A 6,876-nucleotide genomic window follows, 5' to 3' on the forward strand; every position below is an offset into this window, starting at 1 on the left:
TGCAATTTACCGGCTTCGCGCTAGCAGTTCTGAACCTGCACTGTGGTTTCAAAAAGGCATTCAAGTGCTGGGGACACAGGATGATGTGTGCTCCCCGGCTCCGACATCCCGAGAGGTCGGTGCCTGTCATCGTACGCTCCCATCTGATGACGTAAGGCGGGACCACTGCGTAACGAATGTGTGCGCCCCTGTCGAAGTTTCGACTGTTCAATAAGACTCTGTGAAACAAAGTGATCGTCAAAGGCAGACTTTATTTAATTACTTGCTAGCAAGGGGAGCTTCACGTAGGCAAAGGCTATCGTGACTTCTCCGAATACATGGACAAAAACACCTCTTTTTATACACAAAGATCAAAACCTTTTATCACATGGTATGGTATTGAGACACAATTAATAACATTAAGAAAGAGATGAGTAAGGAATGTTTAAGGTCAACAAGAAGATGACTAAAGGGTCAGCAGAGCCTCGGTGTCTTAAGATAAGGTTAGCCAATAGATAATCAAAAGTCATGATGCAGGAATACCTTTAGATAAAGTTAATTAATTTTATACAATGGAGACGGTTTGTCTCTCACTTTGGTTCTGGACATTCATACGAATGTTTACAGTACATGTCCTTCGGTTATCATTAATTTGTTCTGCTAAGCTTATCTTGTTTATGGAACTGTCTAGCCTGCAAGCTACAAAGGAGTCACATCCTCTTCCTTAAACCGCTTCCTAATATGGGCCTGCCTGTTTCCCCTTATTTTGTACTGTGTGAAGCCATTTTGGCCTGCTGAACGTTCCAGACTCCATTTTAATATAACAGAGTATGTGTGCTTATTTTATACTAATATGTGTGGATATATATATCTATGCTGATGCACTTCTACATTCCCCCATTTTGTCCTTCCTAGGACAATATAGCCCACATTAATTCTTTCAGTCCCTTTTGTCGGTCCTCGTTTCTTTCGGGGTTCTTTGTTATCTCTCTGACAGCTTACGCATACCATCTCGATGATTACATACAGCGTAAACAATAATTTCATCGTTTCAAGTCCCTTTTTTAAAAAAAATGTCCCCGTCTGGTGCCTTCTTGCAATGGGATGCGTGCATCCAGGTCGGTCTTTCCTTGTTTTTAACAGCTGTGTTCGTTGTCAGGAGTACTTGGTATGGCCCTTCAAAGCGTGGCTGTAGTCCGTTCTTTCTTTTGAAGACCTTTACGTATACGTTATCTCCTGGTTCCAAGTTATGGCACCTTCCTTCCGCTGGTTCCGTTTGCGCCTCTTTTACCTGCTGGTGAAAGCTGGAAATACATCCAATTAATGCAATACAATAGTTTAACATGTTCTCATCCATTTTATGGATGTCCATTTGCTTAACCGTAAGTGACGCTGAAAATGGCAGTCTTAGGGGTCGTCCCATAACAATCTCTTGTGGCGATAGTCCGGTTGTCCTGTTAGTTGCTGCTCGCATTATCATCAATGCTAGGGGTAATAGTTCGACCCATTTAAGTCCAGTTTCATTGCAAAGTTTAGAAAGTTTATTCTTCAGCATACCATTATATTTTTCTACCAGTCCCGCTGACTGTGGATGATAGCTGCAGTAGAAGTCCATTGTCACTTGAAAGTTGTGCAGGTATACCAAATCGTGGTACAATTTCTTTTAACAAACATTTTGCAACAGTAACTGCATCATTTTTTTTTTACATGGAAAGGCTTCAATCCATCGTGAAAACACATCTACAATAACTAATACATACTTAAATCCTAAACATACCGGTAATTCAATAAAATCCATCTGTAAATGTACAAAGGGTCCTGTTGGATTTGGGTGGGAGGCAGCCTGTATCTTTTCCACTTTACCTGGGTTCATTGTTTGGCAGGTAATGCGTTGTTCACTAATTTGTTTTGTAATTGTCACTGCCTGGTGAATACCAAGTTTGTGTGATATAGTCTGCCATCCCCCCTTTGCCTGCATGTGAACATGTGGACACATCAGGCAATCCATGGGAGTATTGACTTGGAAGCCACCATGCGGCCGTCATGGTAGACCCATACTCCTTCAGGTGTTTTAAAACAAGAATCATTCACCCAAGCTAACACTTCGTCCGGACTGGCCTGTAATTGATAGGCCAAAACGTCATCAATTGTGGGTGGGGGATTGTCTGGATCTTTATTTCTAAGAACATATGCAGACACTTGTGACCCTGTATCAGAAAGAGCAGCAGCCTTAGCTGCTCGATCCGCCCTATCATTGCCCAAAGAAGCCTGGTCTTGATTGCCTGTATATGCTTTGCATTTAATAACAGCAATTTTTGTAGGACACTGGAGAGCCTTTAAAAGGTTATCAATTTGTTCAGCATTTTTAACTGTAGATCCTGATGAAGTCAGGAATCCTCTAAGTTTTCAAATTTGACCATAATTATGAGTGACTCCAAATGCATACCAAGAGTCAATATAAATATTCACTGATTTTCCTGTAGCTAAAATACATGCTCTTGTAACGGCAAACAGTTCTGCTTGTTGTGCTGGAAAGAAAGATGGTAGTCAGCATACTTGGATAATTGAATGATCATCGGAAATGGCATATGCACTTTTTGGCGAGCCCTTTTCGTCTCTGAGGGCTGATCCATCCACATAAAATATAAAATCGCTATTGTCCAGAGGAGTTTCTACAATGTCTATACGAGGCTTAGTGATAAGCTGAGTCACTGATTCACAATGCCTCTTGGGTAGGTGATGCAATTAGCAGGTCGTCTACTTACTGTATGAGGGTTAACCCATCGGTTAAGACAATGTTCTGTAAATCATGTTTGAGGCACTGCGAAAAGAGAGTTGAGCTTTCTGTATAGCCTTGTGGCAGCCTGGTCCATGTGTATTGGGTTCCTTTGAACATGAAGGCAAACAGGAACTGGGAATCTTGGTGAATAGGAATGCTGAAGAAGGCTGAGCAGAGATCAATGACCATATAATACCTTGAATTAGGAGGTATACTGGTCAGGATGGTGGCTGGGTTTGGGACCACCGGGTAGGCAGGGAGAACAGACTCGTTAACTGCTCTTAGGTCTTGAACCAACCCTGACTTATTCTCCACTCCTGTTGAACTGCAGCTTTTGATAGGCGTAGGACCATCTGTCCTAGATCAGAAGATTTGAATTCATGCGCCACTGCTAGTGTACAGTGTGGCTTAGAGTCTTTTACCCTGAATAATTCCCATGCTGTTTGGGTCAACAAGATTGGTGACGCTATTCCTTCTTGCCCAATTAAAATTCTTCGGATTTTAAGTGAATATTTCTGATGCAGAAAGGGCTTGTAATTAATTGCCACTTCTAGATCTTCTCCCGTTTTGTCATAATAGGCTATACAATGCAATTTATCATGCCAATGTCCCAAATTAAACTGCTTCTGGTATTCTGATACTGATCTTGTGACATACTGCAATGCTCCCACAGCCATCAGTAATTGTTTACTGAGGTTGTCATCATGATTAGTTCAACAATACAAAATAGGAGAATTGTGGACCTGCAATGGGTACATCCCACATCTGTCAGTTGGAACATATACCTTCAGTCCTTTTTCCATACATGATATCACTGCTTTCATTTTACACAACAAATCTCTTCCTAATAAGTTGATGGGAACGTCTTCAGATAATAAGAATGCATGCTGTTCATGAAAGTCTTTCATCTGTACATCCAATGGAGTGGGCCATACCATAGTCTGGGTTGTTCCTGAAAGTCCTACACACTTGACACTCTGATTGGTACAAGGTGCTCCTACTGCATATTGTTTAGTCAAGACCGAATTAGTTGCTCCAGTGTCTACCAAAAAATGGAACTTTTGTTCCATTCATATTTAAATTTATAAATGGCTCTTCTTTAGAATTTAATGATAATGCAGGCAATTGTACCACAGCCTGTTGTTCCTGGGCAATGTCTGGGGTGGGCTCTAAGTAACGTCATGCTGAACAATTTGGATTTTGTCCAAACTCTTCGTTTGGGCCACTTTGTTTTCCCCAGGGATTGCTAGTTGTCCAATTAGTCTGTGGACGAGTGTAAACCTGGGCTTGGGTATTTCTGTTTCCGGATAAATTTTGTGGACCCTGCCAACCCTGATTTGTTTAACTTTTTGTTGTTTATTCTGTTCCTGATTAATCTCATCCCTCTTTTTATTATGTTTACTAACTTCTATACTTCGTTCGCGTCGCCTCTCTGCTTCCTTTTTCCAATCTGAGAAGGCTGACCAATTTACTTCCTTTTTTTTTTCCTTTTCTCTGCGGGTCTCTAGTTACGAGGCAATTCTCTAGACATGTTATTCTGTCTAAATTAAAGGTTCCGTCTATAGGGAATGGGTATTTGTCATTCTTGGTCCAATTAGACCATTTAGGTAAATCATTTGTGGATGATCGGCCACAATTTTGAAAAATATGGAAAGCTGGGGTTCCCCTTTCAGGGACCTTGCTTTGTGCAGCTCCCATCCTAGTTAGTTCTCAATTTCCACTAGCTGCACTTGTTCTGGGTCACAAGTTTTACCCTCAACCCTCTTACGACCCCTACAGGATGACCAAAGTGCTGAGAGCGATGAACAATAACATACAATAATAACAATCAAGAAAAATACTACGGAATAACTTGAAGGTCCAAACAGATACACAAAAGAACTCAGACATGAAATAACGTAGGTACAGTTATGCAGGCTTTCTACAAAAGCTAAATTACAATCCGACAGTTTTCTCGATCTGCGTGGTACGCTCTACAGATCGAGGCCTTATTTTACAAGCTTTTGACAACTAATGACTGAGTATCACGATCCTAAGTGCCTTTATGCCTCTCCGCCCACTTCAGGGTCCTGACCTTCGCGTGGGGGATTTCCCCTCTTAACAACCGGCCTAAGGCTGCGCGTTTGAGACAGGCACTTCCTTGTCCTAGTCGATCAACTCAGTCACTAACAGTTCTTTTTTAATCTTTACAATTTTACATATGCATATAACATATAAGCGTTATCTTACAAAACAGTTGTGTTCTATTCCTGAATCCTTATGCTATGCTTATCCTTATTCTAACTACCAATCTATCCTTCGGGATTACTAGGTAGTCCCTTCACAGATTTACGTCACTGTGCACTCTCTGCCTATCCTTCGAGCTAGTCTCTTCACAGGCCCTCTGGTACCCTTATTTCTTTCTTTCTGTGTCTATCCTTCAGGCTAATCCCTTCACAGTACACTCACATATATTCCGGAACTCAACCTGGTCGCGACCTTTCTGCTGTCTCCCTTTGTCCGACAGTTTTGAAACCTGAACCGGCAGTATCCTCTTCCTTTTAATGTCAAGATAAAAGAAGCAAAAGGTTACACAAGTTAACTCAAGTTCCAAACACACATGAGTCTTAACAGATCGCAGTGCTCCCGTCGGAAGTAACAGACTACACCAACTATGTATCTAAAGAGAAATCCTTTTCTGTGAGAAAACCTCACTTATGGCCATTCAGGATTTGTCGTATACTAGCAGCTTAAAGTGGGGTGTCTTCTTCCCCCATTCGCACATAGCGTTCTCTCCATTCGCCCGCGTTCTCGTGCCTCTGGAGGCGTTTGCCTCTCTTGCAATGCACGAAGAGCAAAAATATCACAATTAAAACCTGACACACTACTAGGATATGGGATGCTATTCTAATCCAGGCTGGGACTTCTATGTTGGTGAACAAGTCCCACCATGGTGGGACGGTTATGTCCAATATGTCTTTTCCTATCTCTAAAGTCTTCTGCTCCAGTGTGTAGAAATGTTTCTGTGAAACTATAACAGCTTTTAAAATCTTAGTGAGGTGTTCGGGAAGAGGGGGAATGACATAACCAAAATGTGCGACAAATCGTTGTAAGTCTGTGAAATTCTCTTTGATAGTGATGTGTACGGTGGAGGGCGCAGGAATGGGGACAATTCGTTGTTGTGCCACTTGAACCTCGGCCCTGGGTTTGAAACAGAAACTGCTATCACTGATCGAACACCACTCGTGTTGTCCGTATCGGTACTGAGGCGCTGCAGTGGTGACGCAGTATGTCCCACCCCCGATATATGCTACTTGCGGGGGCACATGGTCCTCTGCCATTGCCTCCATGGTGCAATTTACCGGCTTCGCGCTAGCAGTTCTGAACCCGCACTGTGGTTTCAAAAAGGCATTCAAGTGCTGGGGACACAGGATGATGTGTGCTCCCCGGCTCCGACATCCCGAGAGGTCGGTGCCTGTCATCGTACGCTCCCATCTGATGACGTAAGACGGGACCACTGCGTAACAAATGTGTGCGCCCCCCTGAATGACTCCAATGTTCTCTACTCTGTATACCGGGGCGGGCTTTGCTGCGGGACCCAACACCGGCATTCTTACTACTATTCCCATGATAGTGTGATTCGAATGTCCGCAGTCCACTGGGACTGGGTATGCCTCTGCGGCTAGTCTGAGCTGGCACGGGCTTAATGCATTCTCAAAAGGGTGGAGCACTTGCAAGTGCTTGTTGCTGATCCAGGACGGGACCAAACCCTGTTTTAAATCCTCAAGATTACTGCGGCCCTCGCCCAGTAACCACGCCCTGTACAGCACACAGGCCTCGTTTTGCGCAGCTTGATCGGACGCATTCCGATCCTCCTTAATGAGCGCATTTACCGTTCTCGCGTGTTTCTCCAGCTCAGCAATTATATCCTTAAAGTGTAGTGTCATGGCCTGGTCCTCATGCAACTCAGAACCCACTACCTTGTTTTCGTCTGTCAGTATGTTTCTTAACTGGGTTTTTAAACCGTTGATCTGTGTCTGCAGCTCCACGTTATCTAGAGCGTTGTCGACAGATGTCCCGGTATTAAAAGCAGTGAATATGTCATTTACAGTACCCCTTCTTTGCCTACCGACTCGATC

The 6,876-nt window shown here is 43.2% G+C and overlaps 1 long non-coding RNA gene across 1 annotated transcript; it reads right to left on the bottom strand.

The window, feature by feature from the left end:
* Positions 1–231: 231 nt before the first annotated feature.
* LOC147123168 (uncharacterized) lies at positions 232–6,451 on the bottom strand. Its single transcript, XR_015073740.1, has 2 exons — positions 5,207–6,451; positions 232–1,283 (listed from the first exon to the last, which is right to left on the bottom strand). It is a non-coding gene; the product is annotated as an uncharacterized LOC147123168 (long non-coding RNA).
* Positions 6,452–6,876: the final 425 nt, after the last annotated feature.

The sequence above is a fragment of the Somniosus microcephalus genome, chromosome 2 (genome assembly GCF_052327205.1).
Source record: "Somniosus microcephalus isolate GS21.2 chromosome 2, FLI_Smic_1.0, whole genome shotgun sequence".
Lineage (NCBI taxonomy): Eukaryota > Metazoa > Chordata > Chondrichthyes > Squaliformes > Somniosidae > Somniosus > Somniosus microcephalus.